Source organism: Eschrichtius robustus, chromosome 16 (genome assembly GCF_028021215.1).
Source record: "Eschrichtius robustus isolate mEscRob2 chromosome 16, mEscRob2.pri, whole genome shotgun sequence".
NCBI classification, from domain to species: Eukaryota; Metazoa; Chordata; class Mammalia; order Artiodactyla; family Eschrichtiidae; genus Eschrichtius; species Eschrichtius robustus.
Genome location: NC_090839.1, coordinates 31,851,650 through 31,878,404, shown reverse-complemented (window position 1 = coordinate 31,878,404; position 26,755 = coordinate 31,851,650). Strand labels below are relative to the sequence as shown.

General features: G+C 40.9%; 1 protein-coding gene across 1 annotated transcript in view; it reads right to left on the bottom strand.

Moving 5' to 3' along the window:
- Window positions 1–8,006: 8,006 nt before the first annotated feature.
- The window catches only part of SMOX (spermine oxidase), a 172,177-nt gene continuing 153,428 nt past the window's right edge, over window positions 8,007–26,755 (bottom strand). The window contains exon 8 of the transcript XR_011076878.1: window positions 8,007–8,025. The gene's annotated coding sequence lies outside the window, so the exon portion shown is untranslated. The remainder of the gene's footprint in view (window positions 8,026–26,755) is intronic.

Genomic DNA, 26,755 nt, shown 5'->3' with positions numbered 1-26,755 from the left:
TTATTGGAGTATAATTGCTTTACAATGATGTGTTTGTTTCTGCTTTATAACAAAGTGAATCAGTTATACATATACATATATCCCCATATCTCTTCCCTCTTGCGTCTCCCTCCATCCCACCCTCCATATCCCACCTCTCTAGGTGGTCACAGAGCACTGAGCTGATCTCCCTGTGCTATGCGGCTGCTTCCCACTAGCTATCGGTTTTACATTTGGTAATGTATATATGTCCATGCCACTCTCTCACTTTGTCACAGCTTACCCTTCCCCCTCCCCGTGTCCTCAAGTCCATTCTCTAGTAGGTCTGCGTCTTTATTCCCGTCTTGCCCCTAGGTTCTTCATGACCTTTTTTTTTTTTTTTTTTTTAGATTCCATATATATGTGTTAGCATACGGTATTTGTTTTTCTATTTCTGACTTACTTCACTCTGTATGACAGACTCTAGGTCCATCCACCTCACTACAAATAACTCAGTTTCATTTCTTTTTATGGCTGAGTAATATTCCATTGTATATATGTGCCACATCTTCTTTATCCATTCGTCTGTTGATGGACACTTAGGTTGCTTCCATGTCCTGGCTATTGTAAATAGAGCTGCAATGAACATTGTGGTACATGACTCTTTTTGAAATATGGTTTTCTCAGGGTATATGCCCAGTAGTGGGATTGCTGGGTCGTATGGTAGTTCTAGTTTTAGTTTTTTAAGGAACCTCCATACTGTTCTCCATAGTGGCTGTAGCAATAATTTCTCTGGAGATATTTGTAAACTGCTTTGGGCTGAGTGCTGAAGGAGGCCCAGGCTGTGGGCCACTAACATCTTTCTGTGTTCCCTGGGACTCCCACACCACACATCAATGGCTCTGTGAGGACAGAAGAGACCACATGCTCTGAGCTAGTATTCAGGAGGCTTTTAGGCCTGGCCAAATGCAAATGAGGCTCCTTGAAGTGAATTTTACGTTGACAAAGGAATCAAGTATTCATCCCCTTTCGTGGGCCAAAAACAAGAGCATCATATTTGACACTGGAGACTCTACTAAAACTAATCTGCTTTTTGGAGACTACCTTAGGGTTGGTCTAGAGCAAGGGTCTCAGCTGGCAGTAGAATGGAAGAACAGCACTTGTAAAGGCACTGAAGTCCACATGTGGCCCATCTTCAGGGACAAGTTTAGTGGGCTCTGGCAAGGACCGTCTGTCTATAAATCCCATGCCAATCTACCCTCTACAGGGCCTATAGCCTTTCCTGAGACTTGCCATCCTACTGACAGGGAGGAATCCTTCTCTCTTGTTTGAATTCCCCCAGAAGCAAAATCTTAAGACAAGGATTCTAGAGCAAGTAGCTTATAGGAAATTGATTCTGGTAAGTACAGTAGAGGGGTGGGGAAGTGAGATAGAAAAGGGAAGAGAAAGCAGTCAATATTGCTTATTATTATTTATATTAAAATATAAATATTATATATACTTATATATATAATATATAAAAAATTTTAAGTGGTCCAATCCCACTCTATCCCACCTGTTAAAGGAAGAGATTCATTCTAGAGAATGAGACAGGGAAGGGTAAGGGCAGTGAAGGCAGAAATGTCACTTTTGTTAAGGAGAAAGAGCACTAGACTAAGAGGCAATAGTCCTGGATTCCAGCCCTGGCACTCCCATTGGCTTATGTGATTCTCTTTCTGGGCCTCAGTATCCTCATCTGTGAAATGAACCCATGTGGGTGAGAACCAAATTGATCTTTCAATATTTTGTAAGCATACTATATCAACCAGGGATCAGTAGTAGAAAATGGAAACTACTTGATCTATAGTAAGCAAATATGGATTTAATGTAAGAAACTCAGCATTTAGAAAACTTTTGAGAGGGCTGAAAGAACCATGGCACACAATATACCACATCAGAACTAGCTCAGCAGGGTAGCTGCTTCCTATGCCACACACAGAGGAACACATCCCCTCATTGTTACCAGAGGTCACAAGCCCCCTGTGAAACCGCTTGTTCTAGAGTAAGGCCACATTCTCTAGACCTCCACCAACAAAACATGTATGCCTTGAGACCTGCTTCTCAACAGCCATGAAATTAGTGAGCAGCCACTAGAACCCACTGCGGGAAAACCCAGTGTCTCAATGGCTAAAGCCTGCTCACCAACAGAACCAGTGGAAGCAGCAGAAAGTTGGCCTTTGTGTCAATTCTGTGCAGAACCCTAGCTTCAGGTGAGTCTGGCAAATGTGGATTTTGCTTTTCTAGACCCTCCATATAAAAAGGGCACTAGAAGGAAGTTGGCATAGGTGGTGAGTCCAGTGCACAGTGTTCATACCAGGTGCTGTGTGCCTGATACCAGAGATTCAAAGAGATCCTGGACACAGCCCTGCCCTCAAGGAGCTTAGTCTAACTGTGTAGCCTAGAAGTGCAATACACAAGTGCTGTTACCAGTTAAAAGTCAGTACTGAATGATGGAGGGGAAGATAGGCAAGAAAGAGCCCCAAGCAGGGACATAGGCAATTGCCCCAAGGATGGCAAGAAATTCAGAGAGAAAAAGTAGTTTGGATCACTCTTGAAAAGTCAATTAGGGAGAGAGGCAATCTCAGGGGAAGTAACAGCTGGAACAGGGCACAGATGGATGAGAAGTAATTTGAGAAACAGAGCTGTGTGATATACAGGGCCAAGGCAGAGGGTGACAGGGTTGGGAGGGAAGGGGACTGGCGGAGATGGGAGAAGTAGGTCAAGTAGCATTCTTGCAAGACCTTAGAAGGGCTGTGGGACACCAGTGAAAGATTTTAAGCAGGAAAGAAATATAGACATGGTCAGACTGGTGTCAGGAGCCCTGCAAAAAAAGCTAGAATTCTAAAAGGCCAGGAGATTCCAGAGAGAGAGACTAAGAGAGAAGAGGGACAAGAATAAGGAGCAAGCAGAACCATAGGGAACTGAGGCCATGCAGGACACTTACGGTGAAAAGATGGCATTCTCCAAGTACAGCTGCTCTTAGTGGCTCATGTAGCTAGGTTGGGGTGAGAGGCTACAGGTCAAAAGTCAGCTTCATCGAGCAAGAATACTCCCAAAGACTTTTCCCCTTTTGTTCCATAAGAACTCCTGCCTCACCCAAAATGGGTGAGGAAAGTTCTAGAGATGATGAACAAATAGGTGAAGAGAGAGAAGGGAAGGGGAACAAGGAGAAGGAAAGAGAAGGCAAAACTCTGTGACTAGGTGTGTTCCCAAACCACATCAACTTGCATTAGGACACAGTCTCAGCTCAGAGCCCAGTCTTATTTGAGAGCTGACCTTGGTCCCGCCAACTGTGAGTGGTTTTCTGCGATCCCCTTGGACTTGCACAGAGACACTTGTCAGTAACTTTCACTCCCAATCTTTGGGAAGATTGTTTCCAACCATGAAGAAACAGAAACATGCCTTCCTATTCCTCCACTAACACCTTACCCCTGTCCCCACTAGCCAGGAGCCTTTGTCCTTAACCAAACACTTTTCCAAGCCCACAGGAGAAAGGGTGGGTTATCTGGAAGCAGCATCTGACTTGAAGATTTGGATGCATGTAATCTGCTGGAGGAAGGATCTCAGAAGAATGGGAGTGAGAGAAGCAAACAGAGCTAAGCAAGGATGTGGTCTCATCTGAAGTCTAGGGGAGCTCTGAGCATAAATGTTATCACAGAGTGGACCCACCTTTAAATAAGAGGGCAAATCTTTGGTACCTCTATGTCAGTCACTGACTGAAGACTCCTCTTCAACAGCAGGGGATATATAACCTCTGTATACCAACAGGAAGATTTCCCTCAGCCTCACAAAATAGAAGACATTTGTCAAACATTCTGTATCATTTTCTATGCTAGTCAGTAAATATTCTGGTTCTTCTCTCTTTCTGGCACAAAATAGAATTACACTTCTATGCCCCCTTGTGGTTGAGGTAGAGCCATATGATCAGCTCTTGCCAATGAGGTATAAGTGTAAGTGACACATACCACGAGGGCTGGTTATGTAATAAATTTGCATGGCCCAGGGCAAAATGAAAATATGAGGTCCCTTATTTTAAAATGTTAATAATTTCTACAGATTTAATGCAATTCCTATCAAATTACCCATGACATTTTAGAACAAATAATCCTAAAATTTATATGGAACCATAAAAGACCCAGAATTGCCAAAGCAATCCTGAGGAAAAAGGACAAAGCAGGAGGCATAACCCTCCCAGACTTCAGGCAATACTACAAAGCTACAATAATCAAAACAGCATGGTATTGGGACAAAAATGGACACATGGATCAATGGAACAGAATAGAGAGGTCAGAAGTAAACCCACACACCTATGGTCAATTAATCTTCAACAAAGGAGGAAAAGACAATTTCTTCAGCAAGTGGAGTTGAGAAAGTTGGACAGCCACATGCAAATCAATGAAGTTAGAACACACCCTCACACCATACACAAAAATAAACTCAAAATGGCTTAAAGACTTAAATATAACACATGACATCATAAAACTCCTAGAAGAGAACATAGGCAAAACATTCTCTGACATAAATCATACCAATGTTTTCTTAGGTCAGTCTCCCCAGGCAATAGAAATAAAAGCAAAAATAAACAAATGGGACCTAATCAAACTTATGAGTTTTTGCACAGTAAAGGGAACCATAAACAAAATGAAAAGGCAACTTATGGAATAGGAGAAAATCTTTGCAAATGATGTGACCAACAAGGGCTTAATTTCCAAAATATACAAACAGCTCATACAACTCAATAACAAAAAAACAAACAACCCAATCGAAATATAGGCAGAAGACCTAAATAGACATTTCTCCAAAGAAGACATATAGATGGCCAACAGGCACATGAGCAAAGCTCATCCTTGCTAATTATTAGAGAAATACAAATCAAAACTACAATGAGTTATCACCTCACACCAGTCAGAATGGCCATCATCAAAAAATCTACAAACAACAAATGCTGGAGAAGGTGTGGAGAAAAGGGAACCCTCCTACACTGTTGGTGGGAATGAAAATTGGTGCAACCACTATGGAAAACAGTATGGTGGTTCCTCAAAAAACTAAAAATGGAGTTGGCATATGATCCAGCAATCCCACTCCTGGGCATATATCTAAACAAAACTATAATTCAAAAGGATGCACCCCTATGTTCATAGCAGCACTATTTACAGTAGCCAAGACATGGAAACAACCTAAAAGTCCATTTACAGATGAATGGATAATGTGGTGTGTATATATATATATATATATATATATATATATATATATATATATATATATATACATATAATGGAATATTATTCAGCCATAGGAAAAAATGAAATAATGCCATTTGCAACAACATGAATGGACCTAGAGATTATCATACTAAGTGAAGTAAGTCAGAAAGAGAAAGACGAATACCATATAATATCACTTATATGTGGAATCTAAAATATAACCCAAAGGAACAAATCTACAAAACAGAAATAGACTCACAGATATAGAGAACAGACTTGTGGTTGCCAAGGGGGAGGGGGTGTAGGAGGGGAGGATTGGTAGTTTAGGATTAGCATATGCAAACTATTATATAGGGGATGGATAAACGACAAGATCTTACTGTATAGCACAGGGAACTATATTCAATATCTTGTGATAAATCATAATGGAAACGAATATGAAAAAGAATATATATATATGTATAACTGAATCACTTTGCTGTATAGCAGAAATTAACACAACATTGTAAATGAACTATACTTCAATAAAATTTTTAAAAATTAAAAAATATTAATAATTTTAAGGTGGCAACAGCAGAGCATTAAACCAAACATGGAGCCCTTCCGAACTTGGGGCCCTGTGCAATTGCACAGGTTGCATGTCCAAGAAGCAAGCTCTGCACATCACTTCTGGGTGGAAGCATTTAATTAACTATGTGACACACTCCAAAGATCTTTCTTTGCTTCAAACAAAAAGACCAGCGACATTTGAGATTGTGGCTGCTCCATCAGCCTAAGTCCCTGAGAGCTACAGTGAACGGAGTACCCCCACCTCACCACTACCCATGGAGGCTATGTAGCGTAGCAATAAATAAGCTATGTTGTTAGGTTTGATGAAACATAAAGTACCCCATTCTGACTGAGGCATACTCTAACCAAAGACAATAGGTTACTATTTGTCACAGGTTTACCCCAATGACATAGCCACTCATTTACCCTTTCTAGGACCAAAAAGATAACTGTCTGTCTTATCCTGTCAGTTTAATGAACAGCTAGCTCCTTCTCTGGATAAAAATCTGTACTCAGTATTGAAATTAAATGACTTTAGTGCTCAGCACAAGATAAGCCCTCAAAAAGTAATTCTAGATGTTCTAAATATTTTGAAGTTTTCCATCAAAAATCCCTGGACTCTTGTTGCACTCTACATTAGAAATCCCAACACAAAGAGTCCTAAACAAAAAAGAAATGTATTAACTCACAAAACTGGAAGTACAGAGGTAGGGTAATCTCTGGCTCCATTTCCTGGAGAGTCCCTGGGCTCTGCCCTCCTCTGTGAGGGCTTTGTTCTCAGGCTGGCTCCTCAAGGTGGCAAAATGGCACCCAGCAGCAATGGGGGTAATGTGCTTCTTTGTTCAGAGTTTGGAGAACACAAGGAACATTTTATTTGACCATAAAGGCCTTTCTCTTCAGCCCCCTTGGACTAAACTAGATTATGTCTCCACTCCCAGAGCAATAACAATTGCTAGGGTAATGCCAAGTGCTGACAGCTTCATTCATCAACATTTATTGAGCATTTATTGAGTGTGAGGCATTTTTCTGAGTTCTGTGATTGCAAGTGCTTGAATCTTGCTTCTGGAAACATTGAGAGAGGCAGAATGGGCTTTCCCTAAGTGACTTAGAGTAGTCAGAACCAACCCATCCCGTTCCCATTGCCAGCTGGGACTGGGATGTACTTTCTTTATTTGCATGGATTGAGTAAAGGGGGATAGCAGCACAATGTTGGGGTTCTGACAGGAAATGGAAGAGGCAGTAGACACTGGGCAACAAACAGTGCCTACTCTACTTTTTCTAAATAGATTTATTTTGTGAATCACAAAAAGACCTAAACTGATTTTTCCCCAAATTTGCTATCCAATTGCCATAGCTCTTTCTTAAATCAAAGCCAAACTCACCTCAACAGGTGGCTGCCCTTCACCATTCTGCAACCCTCACCTCCACCAGTCTAGCCCTTGAAACCCCTGCACTCCCTCCTCCCTCTTCTCTGCCTTGTTCCTAAACAACCTCCTCAGGTCTCCTACTTCCTTCAAGGTTTAACCATGACAGCAGTCTCAAGATTCAGGGCCCCTTGCCCTCTATTTCCAAAGGGGCCACTTACTGATCTTAATAATTATTTCATTGCAAAACTAACGCTCATTCATTATAGGAAATTAGAAAAAACAGAACAGTTGCATGAATAAAAATAATCATCTACACCCAATAAATATTTTGGCCAATATCCTTCCAGTCTTCTTTCTATGTATTTTTACATAGTTGAGATCATGGTGCATATATAATTTTATATCTTGACTTCTCTTAATGTAATATTTATATGATATAGCATTTCCCATATTTTTATGAAATCTTAATAAATACTTTATAGCTTAATGATAATCTGTCCTCAGATAGCCTGTAGTACCCTCTCTGTTGAACATTTATTTCCAGTTTGTTGCTATTATGATAAAGATAAACATTTTTATGCAAGAGACTTTTTCATTATCAAATTATCTCCTTGAAATAGACTCCCAGATATGTAATCATTAGATATAAAATTTTTTTAGCTTTTCCTACATATTTTGAAAACATTGCAAAAGAGTTTACACTATTGACATTCCCACTTGGAACTTATGAAAAGGGCTGTTTTACAGCATGGATTAGTTTCCTACTGCTGCTATAACAACTTACCACAAACATGGGGGCTTAAAGCAACACAGATTTATTCTCTTATGGTTCTGGAATCTAGAAGTCCAAAATCAGTTTCAACGGGATAACATCAAGGTGTCAGCAGAGCTGGTTCCTTCTGGAAGCTCTAGGAAAAAATTAATTTCCTTGCCTTTTCTTGCTTTTGAGGTCACTTACACTCCTTGCTTGTGACCCCCTTCCTTGAAACACTCCAATATCTTGTTTCCGTCATCATATCTCCTACTAATCTTCTGCAGACAAATCTCTCTCTGCTTCCCTCTTAAAAGGACACTTGTGATTAAATTTAAAGCCCACCAAACAGTCAGGATAATCTCAAAATCCTTAAGTTAATCACATCTGCACCATCCCTTTTGCCCAATAAGGTAATATTCAAAAGTTCTAGGAATTAGGGCATGGATATCTTTGAAGGCAATTTATTCAGGTGACCACACTACATTCTTACCAACATCAGGTATTCCCATTTTTCCTTTATTTTGGACTAATTTGACGGGTGGGACATTAAAATACCAATGACAAGTGAATTTGCATTCTATTATCTTAGCCATTTAAATTTCTTCTTTTATGACTTGTGGTCTCACCCCTGTGTCTATTGAGATATTCATATTATGCTAACCAAATTTAAATGCTTTTTATATGCTAAGAACATCAACTTTTGGGACTTCCCTGGTGGTGCAGTGGTGAAGAATCCGCCTGCCAATGCAGGGGACACAGGTTCGAGTCCTGGTTCGGAAAGACCCCCACACGTCACGGAGCAACTAAGCCCGTGTGCCACAACTACAGAGCCTGTGCTCTAGATCCCACAAGCCACAACTACTGAGCCCATGTGCCACAACTACTGAAGCCCACGTGCCTACAGCTCGTGCTCTGCAACAAGAGAAGCCACTGCAATGAGAAGCTGGTGCACCACAACGAAGAGTAGCCCCCACGTGCAGCAACGAAGACCCAATGCAGCCAAAAATAAATAAATTTATTTAAAAAAAAAAGAACATCAACTTTTAATTTGTTGTGTGTATTGCAAATATTTTTTCTCCTAGTTGATTGGTTGGTATTTTAATGTTTCTGTGTTTTCAGCAGCTAATTTTTCTTTTATATCTCTTTTGCAATTTATTTTTTAATATACATAGAATAAGATTTCTCTGTTAGGGGTAAAGTTCTATGAGTTTCAGCAAATGCATACAGTTAATAGAACTGTCCCGTCTTGATTGTGGTGATGTTTACACTTTTCCATAAATATTTTGATTTTTGTTTAATTATGGTAGTCCATCCTGGTCTACAGACAGAAAAATGTAATCTAATAAGATTTGTAACTTATGTGATTTCTTCTGACTCTTTTAACCTTATTATTCCTCATCTAGATATTATTTCATGCTTTTATAGTCTTTTTATATTATAATGGGTTTTTTAATCCATTGAAATTTATTTGGGTGTACAGTAAGATGAGACTCTAAATTGATTTTTTTCCAAGTTGCTAAACTATTGTCCCTGCACCATTATTGAATAATCCATTTCTTCCACTCACAGGACTACTGGTTTGTGAGTCTTGCCTAGGGAGACATTTAAAGGTAAAATTTAAATGAATTTAAATTCATAACTAATTTTCTTCTCCTGAAATTTAAAAAAAATCTTTGCTACAGAAAAGAATCTTTATTATTAAATTTTAACATATCCTGGATTCCCATGCCAAAAATAAATTAGAAGTATCTGGTTTATTGAAGTCATTTTTTTTTTCAGATCTATAGTGGAGCTAAGTGAAAAGTGACAAATTTAGCCAACCAACTAGTGCTTATCTGTGGGATTTCAAATAATTTCTGTGAAAAATTTTAATTGGTTATGGATGGTGTTGTGTATGCATGCTTTTTTTTAGAATAGTAATGATAAGTATTTTTATTATTATACCTAAGACGGATTATTACCATGTGCTGGCTGCTGTTCTATTCACTTTATTTTTTTTTTTTCTTGGAGTATAATTGCTTTACAATGCTGTGTTAGTTTCTGCTGTACAATGAAGTGAATCAGCTATTTGTATACCTATATCCCCTCCCTCTTGGACCTCCCTCCCACCACCCCTATCCCACCCATCTAGGTCATCACAGCACCGAGCTGAGCCTCCTGTGCTTTTTAGCATGTTCCCACTGGCTATCTATATTACGCATGGTAGTGTATATATGTCCACCCTAATCTCCCAATTTGTCCCACCCACCGCTTCCACCACTGTATCCACATGTCCATTCTCCACGTCTGCGTCTCTATTCCTGCCCTGCAAATAGGTTCATCTGTACCATTTTTCTAGTTTACACGTATATGCGTTAATATACGATATTTGTTTTTCTTTTCCTGACTTACTTCACTCTGTAAGACAGACTCTAGGTCCATCCACATCTCTACAGATGACCCAATTTCGTTCCTTTTCATGGATGAGTAATATTCCATTGTATATATGTACCACATCTTCTTTATCCATTCATCTGTCAATGGGCATTTAGGTTGCTTCCATGTCCTGGCTATTGTAAATAGTGCTGCAATGAACATTGGGGTACATGTGTCCTTTTGAATTATGGTTTTCTCAGGGTATATGCCCAGTAGTGGGATTGCTGGGTCATGTGGTAGTTCTATTTTTCATTTTTTTAAGGAACCTCCATACTGTTCTCCACAGTGGCTGTATCAATTTACATTCCCACCAACAGTGCAAAAGTGTTCCATTTTCTCCACACCCTCTCCATCATTTATTCTTTGTAGATTTTTTTGTTGATGGCCATTCTGACTGGTGTGAGGTGATACCTCATTGTAGTTTTGATTTGCATTTCTCTAATAATTAGTGATGTTGAGCATCTTTTCATGTGTTCGTTGCCCATTTGTATGTCTTCTTTGGAGAAATGTTTATTTAGGGCTTCCACCCATTTTTAAATTGGGTTGTTTGTTTTTGTGATATTGAGCTCCATGAGCTGTTTGTATATTTTGGGGGTTAATCCTTTGTCCGTTGCTTCATTTGCAAATATTTTCTCCCATTCTGAGGGTTATTTTTTTGGCTTGTTTATGGTTTCCTTGGCTAGGCAAAAGCTTTTAAGTTTAATTAGGTCCCATTTGTTTATTTTTGTTTTTATTCTCATTACTCCAGGAGGTGGGTCAAAAAAGATCTTACCGTGATTTTGGTCAAAGAGTTTTTCCTATGTTTTCCTCTAAGAGTTTTATAGTGTCTGGTCTCATATTTAGGTCTTTAATCCATTTTGAGTTTATTTTTGTGTAAGGTGTTAGGGAGTGTTCTAGTTTCATTCTTTTACTTGTAGCTGTCCAGTTTTCCCAAGACCACTTATTGAAGAGACTGTCTTTTCTCATTGTATGTTCTTGCCTCCTTTGTCATAAATGAGGTGACCAGAGGCATGTGGGTTTATCTCTGGGCTTTCTATCCAGTTCCATTGATCTATATTTCTGGTTTTCTGCCAGTACCATACTGTCTTGATTCCTGTAGCTTTGTGGTATAGTCTGAAGTCAGGGAGCCTGATTCCTCCAGCTCCATTTTTCTTTCTCAAGATTGCTTTGCTATTGCGGGTATTTTGTGTTTCCATACACATCGTAAAATTTTTTGTTTTAATTCTGGGAAGAATGCCATTGGTAGTTTGATAGGGATTGCATTGAATCTGTAGATTACTTTGGGTAGTATAGTCATTTTCACAATATTGATTCTTCCAATCCAAGAACATCGTATATTTCTCCATCTGTTTATGTCATCTTTGATTTCTTTCATTAGTGTTTTATAGTTTTCTGAGTACAAGTCTTTTGCCTCCTTAGGTAAGTTTATTCCTAGGTGTTTTATTATTTTTGTTGCGATGGTAAATGGGAGGGTTTCCTTAATTTCTCTGATTTTTTGTTGTTAGTGTATAGGAATGCAAGAGATTTCTGTGCATTAATTTTGTATACTGCAACCTTACCAAATTCATTGATTAGTTCTGGTAGTTTTCTGGTGGCATCTTTAGGATTTTCTGTGTAGAGTATCATGTCGTCTGTGAACAGTGACAGTTTTAATTCTTCTTTTCCAATTTGGATTCCTTTTATTCCTTTTTCTTCTCTGATTGCTGGGGCTAGGACTTCCAAAACTATGTTGAATAAGAGTGGCAAGAGTGGACATCCTTGCCTTGTTCCTGATCTTAGTGGAAATGCTTTCAGTTTTTCACCATTGAGAATGATATTTGCTGTGGGTTTGTCATATATGGCCTTTATTATGTTGAGGTAGTTTCCCTCTATGCCTATTTTCTGGAGAGTTTTTATCATAAATGGGTGTTGAATTTTGTCAAAAGCTTTTCTTCATCTATTGAGATGGTCATACAGTTTTTATTCCTTAATTTGTTAATATGGTGCATCACATTGATTGATTTGCATATATTGAAAAATCCTTGCATTCCTGGGATAAATCCCACTTGATCATGGTGTATGATCCTTTTAATGTGTTGTTGGATCCTGTTTGTTAGTATTTTGTTGAAGATTTCTGCATCTATGTTCATCAGTGATATTGGCCTGTAGTTTTCTTTCTTTGTGACATCTTTGTCTGTTTTTGGTATCAGGGTGATGGTGGCCTTGCAGAATGAGCTTGGGAGTGTTCCTTCCTCTGCAATTTTTTGGAAGAGTTTGAGAAGCATGGGTGTTAGCTCTTCTCTAAATGTTTGATAGAATTCACATGTGAAGCCAGCTGGACCTGGACTTTTGTTTGTTGGAAGATTTTAAATCATGGTTTCAATTTCATTACTTGTGATTGGTCTGCTTATATTTTCTATTTCTTCCTGGTTTAGTCTTGGAAGGTTGTACCTTTCTAAGAATTTGTCCATTTCTTCCAGGTTGTGCATTCTATTGGCATATAGTTTTTTGTAGTAGTCTCTTATAATCCTTTGTATTTCTGTGGTGTCAGATGTAATTTCTCCTTTTTCACTTCTAATTTTATTGATTTGTGTCCTCTCCCTTTTTTTCTTCATGAGTCTGGCTAATGGTTTATCAATTTTGTTTATCTTCTCAAAGAAAAAACTTTTAGTTTTATTGATCTTTGCTACTGCTTTCTTCATTTCTATTTTGTTTACTTCTGCTCTGATCTTTATGATTTCTTTCCTTCTACTGACTTCGGGTTTTCTTTGTTCTTCTTTGTCTAGTTGTTTTAGGTGTAAGGTTAGATGGTTTATTTGAAATTTTTCTTGTTTCTTGAGGTGAAATTGAATTGCTACAAACATCCCTCTTAGAACAGCTTTTGCTGCCTCACATAGGTTTTGTGTCATTGTGTTTTTGTTGTCATTTGTTTCTATGTATTTTTAAATTTCCTCTTTGATTTCTTCAGTGATCTCTTGGTTATTTAGTAGCACACTGTTTAGCCTCCATTTATTTGTGTTTTTTACAGTTTTTTTTTCTTGTAATTGATTTCTAATCAGTGTTGTGGTCAGAAACGATGCTTGATACAATTTCAATTTTAAAAATTTTCTGAGGTTGATTTGTGACTCAAGTTGTAATCTATCCTGGAGAATAATCTCTTCAAATATTTTCTCAGGCCCTTTCTTTTTCGCTTCTTCTTCTTGGACCCCTATAATTCTGTGTGAACTTGAGAAGAAAGTGTATTCTGCCACTTTTGGGTGGAATGTTCCATAAATATCAATTAAATCTATCTGGCCTATTGTGTCATTTAAAGCTTGTGTTTCCTTATTTACTTTCTGTTTGGATGATATATTCATTGGTGTAAGTGGGGTGTTAAAGTCCCCTACTATTATTGTGTTACTGTTGATTTCCCCTTTCATGGTTGTTAGCATTTGCCTTATGTATTGAGGTGCTCCTACACTGGCTGCATAAACATTTAAATTGTTGTCTTCTTCTTGGATTGATCCCTTGATCATTATGTAGTGTCCTTCCTTATGTCTTGTAACAGTCTTTATTTCAAAGTCTATTTTATCTGATACGAGTATTGCTACTCCAGTTTTCTTTTGATTTCCATTTGCATGGAATATCTTTTTCCATCCCCTCACTTTCAGGCTGTGTGTGTCCTTAGGTCTGAAGTGGGTCTCTTTTAGACAGCATATATAAGGGTCTTGTTTTTGCATCCATTCAGCCAGTCTGTGTCTTTTGGTTGGGGCATTTAATCCATTTACATTCAAGGTTACTATCATTATGTATGTTCCTATTACCATTTTCTTAATTGTTTTGGGTTTGTTTTTTTTGTTTTGTTTTTTGTTTTTTGTTTTTTTCCTGGTTCAAGTCACTATAATCTGCTTATATAAACAATAACAGTACATAAGAAAAACAAACACTATATGATAGGAACAATGGATAATTAATTACCAGATCATGAGTCACTTTTTTCTATTGTTTTTCCCGCCTAGAGTAGTTCCTTTAGCATTTGTGGTAAGGCTGGTTTGGTGGTACTGAATTCTCTTAGCTTTGGCTTCTCTGTAAAGCTTTTGATTTCTCTGTCAAATCTGAATGAGATCCTTGTTAGGTAGAGTAATCTTTCATCACTTCAAGTATATCCTGCCACTCTCTTCTGGCCTGCAGCGTTTCTGCTGAAAAATCAGCTGATAACCTTATGGGGATTCCTTCGTATGTTATTTTTTGCTTTTCCCTTGCTGCTTTTAATATTTTTTCTTTGAATTTAATTTTTGTTAGTTTGATTAATATGTGTCTTGGTGTGTTTCTCCTAGGGTTTATCATGTATGGGACTCTCTGTACTTCCTGGACTTTGGTGGCTATTTCCTTTCTCATGGTAGGGAAGTTTTCCACTATATTCTCTTCAAATATTTTCTCAGACCCTTTCTTTTTCTCTTCTTCTTCTGGGACCCCTATAATTCGAATGTTGGTGTGTTTAGTATTGTCCCAGAGGTCTGTGAGATTGTCTTCAATTCTTTTCATTCCTTTTTCTTTATTCTGCTCCTTGGCAATTATTTCCACCGTTCTGTCTTCAGCTCACTTATTTGTTCTTCTGCCTCAGTTGTTCTGTTACTGATTCCTTCTACAGTACTTTTCATTTCAGTTATTGTGTTGTTCATCTCTGTTTGTTTGTTCTTTAGTCTTTGTAGATCTTTGTTAAACATTTCTTGTATTTTCTCAATCCATGCCTCCATTCTATTTCTGAGATTCTGGATCATCTTTACTATCATTACTTTGAGTTCTTTTTCAGGTAGGTTGCCCATTTCCTCTTCATTTATTTGGTCATGTGGGTTTTTACTTTCCTCCTTCATCTGTAACATATTTTTTTGTCATCTCACTTTTTTTTTCTTTTTGGATGGGTGGTATTTTGTTCCTGTCTTACTGGTTGTTTGCCCTGAGGCTCCCAACACTGGAGTTTGTAGGCTGTTGTGTAGAGCTAGGTCTTGGTAGCGAGATGAGGACCTCTGGGACACCTCATTCCAATGAATATTCCCTGTGGTCTGAGGTTCTCTGTTAGTTCAGTGGTTCAGACTCAGAGCTCCCACACCAGAAGTTCAGGCCTGATCCCTGGTTCATGAACCAAGATCCCCAAAACTGCTAATGGTGGTAAAAAAAGAAAGAAAAGGAATGAAAGAAAGAATGAAGGAAAACAGGAGCAGAACAATAGCAAAGAGTAAAAAATAAAATAAGATTGGAAAACTAACAGATATGTTAGAAAAAATATAGATGAAACAACAACAGGAACATAAAACAGAACCACAATAGCAAAAAAGAGGGGGGAGAAAGCAGGAAAGGTCTTGTAAGTGGGTGGTGGGGCTTACGCAGGGGCGGGGTTTAGGCAGGGTTGGGGCCTATGCTTAGGACCCACATGGTCAGAAAAGGCCTTGGGGGGTTGGCATGGGGCTTAGGCTCAGCGCAGGAGGGGCCCAGGAGTGCTTCTGGCCTTGGACGGCAAAGGACCAGGTCCAGGACCCCAGCAGACTCCCTGGGCCTGAGTGGGTGGGGGAAACACTAGGTGCATTCCCCCCCAATCCGCTGATCCTGGAAGGTGCCTCCCCATTGGCCTCTCTTCTTCCCCCCCCATGCCCCAGGACCCACACAGCCAGAGGGGGCTCTGAAAGGCAGGGGACCAGGCCCAGAAGCCCAACAGGCTTTCCAGGGCCCGAGTGGGTAGGGGAAACACCCGTGGTGTTTCCCCTGATCCTCTGGTCCTGGAGGGTCATGCCCCATCTGCCTCTCCTCCTCTGCTCCCCTCCTCACTCCCTCCTATGGCACTGTGTATGCATGCTTGTGCATGGCTGTGTGCATACATGTATGTGTGTGTGCATGTTGTTTGTTTAGGCCCTTGCTCCTTAAAGTGTGTTTCCCAACCAACAGCATCAGCCCACCTGAGCTTTTAGAAAGTTAGGATCCTGGGCCCCACCCCAATTTACTGAATGGGAATGTGCATTTTTACAAAATCCCCAGGTGATCATATGTATGTTGAAGTCTGAGAAACAGTGGCTTCAGCGTGGCCTTATCACTTGGCTTGGCTAAGGTTCCCATTTTGATAAATTCTCTCTGCAAAGCAAGGCTTTTTAATCACAGCAGAGGAATAGAGACTCATCTAGGTAACTCCATTCAAGGGGACTGAGAAGCATCAAGGCAGCTACAGGGACTGAGTTGTTTGGTGCACCCCTCAACATGAACAGATCCCTGGTCATCACTCTTGTTCTCCACAGTTAATGTGACTTGGCCATGACCTGAGTCTCTGCTTCTATTTATCTTTATATTTTTCCCCTAATTATATTGGCTGGTTTTTTCCCATAACTTCCTGGTAAAATTCCATAAAAAATTGTTTGATTGTCCTAATTATTCACCTCACTTTATTAAGCAGAACTCCATGCATAAGCATTCTCATGGCCAGCCTGTGTATTATCTACCCTTGGGTCTATTGGGGACCCACCACTGGGAGGGTCACCTCCCTTATCACCAAGGGTGATATAGTCTCCCTTAGAAGGGTTCCAGGGTATGGAATGCCTAAGTGTTGTCATACTTGCTCTTCTCATACTTAAAAAGATAGCACTATGGTCCATCACAGTATGAGATCTGAGCTCTGTTCCCAGGGATGAACTGAATTTGTTGAAACATTCACAACCTCTCCAAAAAGTGTGTGTGATTGGTAGAGACTTAACTGTACCTATGAGTAAAAAGTCACTGAGTGCTCAGGAAACACAGTGAATATACTGTCCCATCCATAAATCAAAATCACAGTCTTGTCCACAACCACCCATCATTTGCCCACTTAAAACCAACCAAATATAAACTTTTCACCCTCTTCCTTTGCCATGATATTTCTCTCCTAGCCCTGCATGTTTGATTCCTAAGCCCAGTCCTTGGGCTCCCCTGTCTTCACTCCACATTCAGGTTAACATCTCAGCCACCCCAAGCTGCTTGTCCTTGTCCACTCAAGGACTCAAAAATAAGTTTTCAGGTGGCAGAAGCTATTTCCACAGTCCAACTCTCCAGGGGTCCTCTCAGGCCTGGTCTCTGCTCTTTCCATGCCAGCTTTCAGGAGTCATTTTGGCCAAATAGGACACAATGACTAGTAACCATTTACTGAACATCTGCCAAGCTGAGGGAGAGACAGGAGTAGATCTAGTCCCTACCCTTAGAGGGCTCACCATCTGCTAAACAGATAAAACCAACTCACAGTAAAGAGAAAAGTGATTACAGACAAATGGGGTTTTACTTAAGGCAATTAGAGAGGAGTGAAGTCTGGCCAGAGTGTTTACCTTAACATTACAATGTTCACAAGTAAACTGGCCAAGTCCAATCCACCAGCTGCCTCATTTGTTTTATACATTCATTCATTCATTCAGCAAACATGTGTTGAACACTCAGTGTCATATAATCCTCATGATACTGAAAGGCAGATACTATTATTTTCTTTTTACAGATGAGGAAACTGAAGATTAGAAAGGCAAAATGACTTGCCCAAGATCACATGACTCATAAGTGATAGGGCTGGGATTCAGACTCAGTGCTGCTGCCTTTTTCTCAAGCTCTCACTTCAGTCATTGTACCATTGGCTCCTTATCCAGGGTTGGGATTCAAAACTAGCAGTAAAGGCAGACTCTGACAGGGAGTAAGATAATAAAACTTGCTGTTGGAAAAATTGTAGATATTTTCTCCAGATAGGAGTAAGAGCTAAATGAGAGACCTGACTGCCTCCTACACAAGAATCTGGGAGGTGAAGGACATTGGAGCCACTTGTGGAAGTCTCAAAGACCAAGCAAAAATAGTGAGGACTTGCTGTGAGGTCACCAGCTTAGGGAGGGGACACACAAGTCCCTATAGGCCTACTTGGGGTGGGAGGGGTGATGTTGGAGGTAGGCAGAAGGGACCACAGAGGCCCAAGCTACACAGGTGAGTGTTGGCAAGGGTGAGGGTGGGGATGTGCCCTTCTCATGTCATTCTGAGTCCAGCCTCTAAGACAAGAACATGGCTAGATTAAAAAGAGAAAAGTCTCTGAGCTATTCTGTAACAGACCTCAGCCCAAGTGCCAGCAGGGTAAGTGACAGCGAAGACAAAGACAGAGAAGTCAGAAGACCATGAAAAGACTCCACATGGACCCCAGAATCCGCATATTCCTCAGTATTAGAAATACATCAGCCCCTTGCCCATACACCCTAATCCATCTTAGGAAGAAACACAGGTGATTTTATCCTGAAGATCCCAGGTATTAGTTAAAGGGGACTGGTTAAAATATTGTGCTATAGTTAAGTTCTAAAATGGCGGGGAGGGGGGTGGAAATCAGCTCCCTTCTACCACTCCTGAGTGGATGCGGGTTCACATAAGAAAACAGCATTATTTACAAACAAACCAACCACATTTTCCTTGATAAAAGAGTTGCTGTGGGAGTATTTTGTAAATCTCCTGCACGTGCACAAGTGTGCACACACAGTGGAGTTACATCTAATGCAGAGGTTAGGCACTAAAGTAAGATGAAATCACATCCATTGTTTTTAAATATCTTTTAAAAATCCTTTCAAAGGTTATCACACTGGAGACCAGCCAAGTCGAACTCTGGAATAGCAAGCTGGTTCTACAATAGAGCACCAGAATGAAAAATGCACATCTTTAAACCCCACACTCACCCTCCAATGGCTGGACCCTGGGAGAGGCGTGAGGATCTGAAAGTCACTGAGGACCAGCAGAGCAACTACTTCCACTGTGACAGTGAACATTGTTATGGGAGAAGGAATTGACATCTCAGTGATGGGTCTGATGTTGTTGTAGAAGATGAGCCCAGAAGTCCTGGAATTTACACAGCAGCCCACAGGCTGAGAAGAAAGCATCCATTCAAGGAAGTTTCTGGAGTTTCTGCTCCTATGGACATTTGCAGATAAGTTCAACAGCCATCTGCCTTGACTGCTTTGACCAAGCCAGCTGCCTGATCAAGAAGGCATGAAACAAGAGGTCCAGGCTACACTCCTCTCAGCTTGAAATCGAGTCTCCCTAAAACCAGGTTCCTCTGCTGAGATTACAATCTCTATCCAGAATGATTATTCCCTTTCTTGTCCAACACCTGTTCTCCTCAAGACTGAGGGGAATCAAAGAAAAGGGGGGATTGAAACCAAGCAGGACCCTGTGGGTTTCCCAGGCACAAATCCCACTTTTCATGTGTAGGAAATAGAGTTCATTCAGGCTCCATGACCTTCTGTGAGTTCCAGAGGGCAGTTCAAACAGTTGCTAATCAGGGAAGAGAGGGGATGCAGAGATGGAGGAGCAGTCAAGAAATAATAGTGCAGGACTTCCCTGGTGGCACAGTGGTTAAGAATCCACCTGCCAATGCAGGGGACACAGGTTCGATCCGTGGTCCAGGAAGATCCCACATGCTATGGAGCAAGTAAGCTCATGTGCCACAACTACTGAGCCTGCGCTCTAGAGCCCGTAAGCCACAACTACTGAAGCCCACATACCTAGAGCCTGTGCTTCATAACAAGAGTAGCCACTGCACTGAGAAGTCCGTGCACCACAATGAAGAGTAGCCCCCGCTCGCTGCAACTAGAGAAAGCCCACGTGCAGCAACAAAGACCCAACGCAGCCAAAAATAAATAAATTTTTTAAAAAAGAAACAATAGTGCAGCCTTGAGGCAGGGTCCTTGTTCCTCCTCAAGAGATATACATAACAATATCTTTGATCTCTTCTGCAGAACTAAAACCCTCACCAAATGGAAGATGGTACTACTTGATTAAGCATTCTTCATTCCATAATGAAGGTCACAGTTCGACAACCTCCAGAATCACAGAAGCCCATCATGAAACCACCTGATGCCAGATGATCTGTGGATTGAAGGAATGCAGGCCCTGCAGGCACCCTGATCCTTATCAGCAGCCCCACCCCTTGACTATAAGACTCCTCACAAAACCCCCAGGCTGGGACACACAGTTTTGAGGGCATTAGCTGCTATGACCCCTTTGCCTGGCAAAGCAATAAAGCTATTCTTTTCCACTTCACCCAAACTCTGTCTCTGAGATTCAATTCAGTGCCAGTATACAGAGATCAAATTTCAGTATCAAGCTCACAAGTCACAACTCACTTCCACCTCCCACAGCAGTGAGGCCAGTGCAGCTGCAGCCCTGCAGCACTGATCCAAGCTGTTACCATCACATGCTATTCCTCCCCTGGAACTAAGGTGCAAGGAAAGGAAAGCTGAAACATTGCTGTCATCTTCCACTGACATGAAAGCCATGGCTTCATCCCTTCATCCATGTTTCTCTCACACAAACACTGAAAGTCTTGCTGCGGGAAAAGCAAAATGTTAAAGGCGTCAAAAAACAGGAATCTGCTAGTGACTAATCAGATTCTTCAATCTCTCTGTAGGAATTCTGGAAGCAGGACAGGCTCCACTGGACTGGGTAAATCCCTGGGGCTCAGGCATAATTCAGCCCAAAGAGAGATACTGGATTACCATTAGTCTGGGTAGGTCAGGGCTAAGGATTAATTTAAATACTGAAGAGACATGGCCCGCAGGTCAAGCAATGGGTCTTACCATCATTAACAGCATATAGTTTTGTTATCTCTGCAGATCAAGGCTCAAGAGCAGCCCTGGGAGCTCCACACTTCTTAAGGTTGAAATCCATTCATTCATTCATTCATTCATTCTTTTGACAAATATTTATGTAATATCCTCTTTATGTTTGGTCCCCAGGACTATAATATTAAACAAAAAACCAGTCCTTGATTTCAAGAAGTTTATATGCTGGTAGGGAGAGACAAACTATAAACCAATTTTTAAAGTGTATATATATGTAATATATTAGATAGATGGACAAAGCAGAGTAAGACACTAGAGAGTGCCAGTGGGGGTGCTATTTTACATGAATGGTCAAGGAAGGTCTCTCTGAGTAGGGATCTCAAGTAAGTGAGGAATGAGTCATGCTGAAATCTGAGGAAAAGCACTCCAGACAGAGGTAATAACAAGTGCAAAGGCCCTGAGGTGTGAGCTTCTTCGTTAGGTTCAAAAAACAAGAGGGGAAACAAGAGGGGCTAGATCAGAGTGAGTAAGAAGAAGAACAATAGAAGCTATGGTCAAAGTTGTGATAGAGGCCAACAATATCCTTTCATGTCATGGGAAGGCTTTATATTTTACTCTGAATCAGATGAGATGTCTCTGGAGGGTTTTAAGCAAAGAGATACGTTGGTCATAATGATATGACCAATAATTTTAGAAAGATAAATCTGACTTCTGTGGGGAAAACAATGTTGGCCAGGACCTTGCCGGGAGACCTGTCAGGAGGCTATTGCACTAATCAATACAAGAGTTGATAGTGGCCTGAGCCAGGGTGGTGGCAGTGGAGAGGGTGATAGGTGCTCATATTTTGAACCTCTTATGAAAGTTGAGCCAATAAGTTTTGCCACCATATTGGATTTGAAAGATAGGAAAAAAAGGGTGGAGGTGTTCAAAAATAAGTTCAAGGTCAAGCTAGACTTCACTTCTTAAAAAGGGGAAATTTTTATTTACTGCCATTTCCAAATAGCCGTGGAGAAGGTTGGCCAGCCTAGCAGGCTTTCTACCATGAAAGAAGCAAGCAGGACCAAGCTGAACCAAAGGCTTGGAGACAGCACACAATGAGAAGTGTTATGGACGGAGATGGAGCTCAAGGAGGTGTGGCTTCAGCAACATGGGAGATGGCTGTGAGGTAAGTGATGTGATTACTCACACAGTTTTCCAAACCTTCCCTAAAATTGCCAAATTTTCAAAATACCATGTGTGATCACAATTCTATGGGTGTGGGCTTTGTGCCCAGTCTGTTCTTGGGAATTTAAAGAGATTGTTAGGAAGTCTGTGGAGTTTGAAAAGATTGGTAGAAAGTCTCCCAACTCTCAGAAGCCATAAAATTGGGGATTCCAGCCACATTTAGCCAGCTACCCCCATAGCAGGGCTCCTGTCTATAATATCAGAGTGCTAAGATATATTTATTTAAATGTTTTATCTGGAAGTCTTAGCTCCTCACCAAACTGGTAGGTTTCTTGAAGACAGAGATGGGTTTACATTTTTTCACATCCTCAGGGGCTCATACATGCTCTAAACAAAGCCGTCAAACTGAACGTAATTGGATTAATTAACTTGGATTCCACATGTTCTTGGAAATTTTAGCTCATACTCCGGTTCCTTCATTATCTTAGTTTGGAGTCTCCCAAAAACAGACCCTGAGACAGCAATTGACATGCAGGTGGTTTATTTTGGGGGTGATCTCAGGAAGCACCAAGAGGAGAGTGGGAAAGTAAGACATATCAGGGAAGGCAGCCAGTATAAGGGGCATTAGTAACAGTGACCACAGTGAACAACTGGGAGCTCAGTTCTGCTGGAGAACCCTTAGGGACAACGTAGAGCACATCTCAGTGTTGTCCCATACGATGGGGAGTAAGCTAGAATATCCACCAACTCCCATCAGTCATTAGGTCAGACCTATTCCCAGGATTCGTAAATCTCTGGCATTCCAGCCTGCCCTATACATGGCCAGATTCCAAAGACTAGAGAACACCTTCAGAGAGTCTCAAGTGCTTGCAATAGAAAGCCTTTGGTGAGGAAGTGCCAAGGGGATAATTAGGATGGGGCATCAATAGCAACTGCTAAACTCATGTTCTTCCTTTTGTTTTTAAGTGATAAAATGCTGGCTCACAGAATAACTGAAAAGAATGGCTGCATCAGTATTCTCTCTCTCTCTCTCTCTCTCCCCCTGTCCTCTGCTTTCCTTACTGTCTTTACTCTGAGCAGTTCTTCATGTCTTCACAGGTCAATGGCAACACACTCCCTGGTGCAACTTCAGCCTTATATCATCTTCCATCATCCTCACACCCGGAAATCCCAGAAGAAAGAACTTTGCCTTCCCAAAACCTTCAACAAATGTCTCATTGGACCAGCCTGAGTTATTTGCTCATGCCTGATATGGGCCATGGAGATGAAATAATTGGATTTGAAAGTCCAGGTTGTGTGCCCCCACCAGAGCCTTGGAAGTTGGACTTAACTCCACAATAACAACATAGACAAGGTAAGAAATCAAAGGTCTATAAAGGGATAGAAATTTGCTCATAATCACACTGTGCAATCAATAAGAGAATGACAGACTACCCAACAGAAAAATGGGCAAAATTTTGAGCAAACACTTCAATGAAGAGGTTATCTAAATGGTTAATAAACATATGAAAATATGCCCAACCTTATTAGTCATAAGAGAAATGCAAATTAAAAACACGGTGAGATATCACTACACAACCAGCAGGAAGGCTAAGATGAAAATGACAGTAAGTACCAACTATTGGCAAGAATGCAGAGCAATTGGAAATTTCACACATTGTTGGTAAGAGTGAGATTGGTGAAAATATTTTGGAAAATTACTTTGTAGTATCTATAGATACTAAAAAAACGCCTACCCTGTGGCTCACCAAACCCACTCCTTGTTATATGAGCAATAGAAATGCAAACATATATCCATCAAGACATGCACAAGAATGTCATAGCAGTTTTAGTTAAAATAGCCAAAGACTGGAAACAATTCACATGTCCATAAAAAGCAGAATGAATAAATAAACCATGGTATGGTCATAAAGTAGAACACAGTACACCAATGAAAAAGAATGACCTTTGTGCTATACACAATATGGATGATCTAACATATAATGTTGAGTAATGATGCCAGACATGAAAGAATAGGCACTGAGTGAGTCCACTTATATGAATTTCAAGAACAGACAAAATTAATCTCTGCTATTAGAAGTCAGGATAGTGGTTACCCTTGAGAAGGTGGTGGCTGGGAAGATGGCACAGGGTAGGGAGCTTTTGAAGTATTAATCATACTCTGTTTCTCTAACTGGCTGTCAGTTTCATGAGTGAGTTCAGTTTGTGAAAATTCATCAAAGAGTTCAATTTTGTCCACTTTTTGGAAAGTATGATATAGTTCAATATTATTTTAAAATTTAATAAAAATTTTGGATATCCATCAAAATTTTTAAATCCATCCTCTTACTGAAAGAGATGGAAATAATAAAACCAAGGCCTTATCTCCCAATCAGAAGGTTTTCCACCAAACAAATTCCTAGACACACCTTCAAGTTTCCCTTTTACCAGCCCCAACCAAAGCTAATTGCTCCTGCATTCTAGTCTATTGGAGAATGGAGTCCCAACATCTCTCATCCTCATCAGAATGCAAAGGTTGTTTCCCAGCCTGGCCTGGATCACTCTTGTAGCAGCCCATTCTACCCTCCTTATTCTGGGTGTGAGGTGGCTGCCAGGATTCCAGCCTCCCTTTTCACCAGCTCTTTCTTTTCTGGAATTTCCTTGAGCCAAATGTTCTTTGAGTCTTTGGCTGATCTTTCTGAGCTCTTTCAAACTCCTGTTTAATTCCTTCAATGGATAAAAGTGTTCCATATTCAGGATGAACAGATGGATGCATGAGAAATGAAATTCACATAGTCATTACGGCCCTTGGTCCTCATTGCCAAGGTCAGATTATAGGATCTCCCAGAATTCAGGCTATAGGAGACACCCTACCCCATAGGAAATTTGGGAGTCATGTGCCCTCAGAGCTCCAGCTCAGGGACCCATTTTTCTTTTTTCTGGTCTCCTTGAGGTGATGGCATCTCTTTCTGGAACAATATTTGAACTTACTTAAGCTTAAAAGTTAGTCTAATGGGGTGGAAAAATCAGTCTATGACCAGAGTAAGGTGTCCTCTGAAACCAGGACTGAGGGTCAGTCTGAGATGGGGTCAGAGATCCCTCCATGACCCCAAAGGATGGGTCATAACCACAAATCCAAGTTTCTTTTAGTGGGAAGCAGATAAAGTACTATGTCAGGATGAAGGTATGCAGATGCCCTGGCAAAATACACCTGAGCAGCCACTCTGACTCAGGATGAAAAAAAAAGAAACTGTGGGGTTTGGCTATGGAAGTGTCACTTTTTCCCAATGTCCAAGCCACTTTGTAGTAAACTTTCAAATCAAGGCGCATTTGGGGCAATATTCAGTGTCTAACAAGCTTCAGGGCCACTCTAAATTCACTTCAATCTCTCTCCTCTCTAGCCAAAGAGCTTACACTGAGAAACCCTGCTCTCCGGGCCCACCTGACCCTTCCCTTGGCCTCAGACCTACCTCCAAGTCTCGCTCCTCAGGTCCACCTGGCACTCAACACTCACTGTCTCCCAGCCCTTGTCACAGGCGTAGTAAGCCTAACAATCTCAGGGTGTTCTAACTTTTGGGGACCCTAAAGCCACTGCTTCTCATGTCAAGGTCACCCATGTGGTTTGGATTACCCCAAATGCACACCCTAAGATAAGGATTTGAGTACAAGTTTAATTTGGGGGGGGGGAGCGATAGCAGGAAACACTCATTTGGGAGTTGAAAAGAGAAGAGAATGTAGCCCCCCAAAAGGGTTTATTATCAAGCAAGTTACCACTGTGAACTACTGTAGCTTAACCCTGGTGAGGAATCCTGGGAGAGTATGTAGAACACCCTTCAGAGTGACCTCAACTAAGGATGAGGAAGCTCTCAATCGTTAGTACTCTTCCTTCTCAGTAGCTCTCAGGCACTTGGTGGTTGCTCTGTACACAGGCCATACACACTCCCTAGCCAGAAAAGGAAGCCCGCAGGCAGAGAATCACAAACATTCATTGTAAACCACTTTTAGGGTGCAGAGATGAATGATGCAGGAATGTGGGCCACACACCAACAGCATTTGCTACATTCTTCATAATATCGCCAGCACCCATCACCCCAGTGTCTACTGAGGACTGACCAAGGACTTGGCCCTATGCAAGGCTGTGCCATGAGGACAGAGAGGAGATTCAAGTGCCAGCCTTGGGCAGACAAAGCTCACACAGGCAGCAAGAGCCAAGACTATCAGATAGCCAATGGCACCTGGCCTGACAAGTGACCATTCTGAACGTGCATTATAGAGGACCAAGGATGGGAAGAAAACCCAGTGGGGGTACAACCAAAACTGGGTCTTGAGGAATGCACAGGATCTGGACAGGCAAAAGAAGAGTGGGATGGCAGGAACAGAAGAGGTGAGGGAGTGAACAAGGCCAAGGAGGTGGTCAAAGAGACTGGGAGTGAGGGTACAGCTAGTTGTGTGTAAGGCTGGCAAGGGAAGTCTAAAACAATTTAATCTATCAACCAAATGTGCATTAGTTCCCACTGCACACATGGTGTGGAAAGGAAGGATGTCAGTTTGATTAGGTATGCATTCTGTTATGGCATAATTATTTATTAATTAGAGGGTAAAGAATTATCAGTCAGTGCTGGAATGGCAGGGATTTGGGAAGTTGGATTGAATGAAGTAAGTGATAGTGGAACTGAGCAGGACCCTGTGGGACTCCTAGGCACAAAAGCCTTTCTGTGTCCCCTTCCTTGAGTTCCAAAGGGCAGGTTCAAACAGTTGCTAATCAGGGAAGGGAGAGAATGC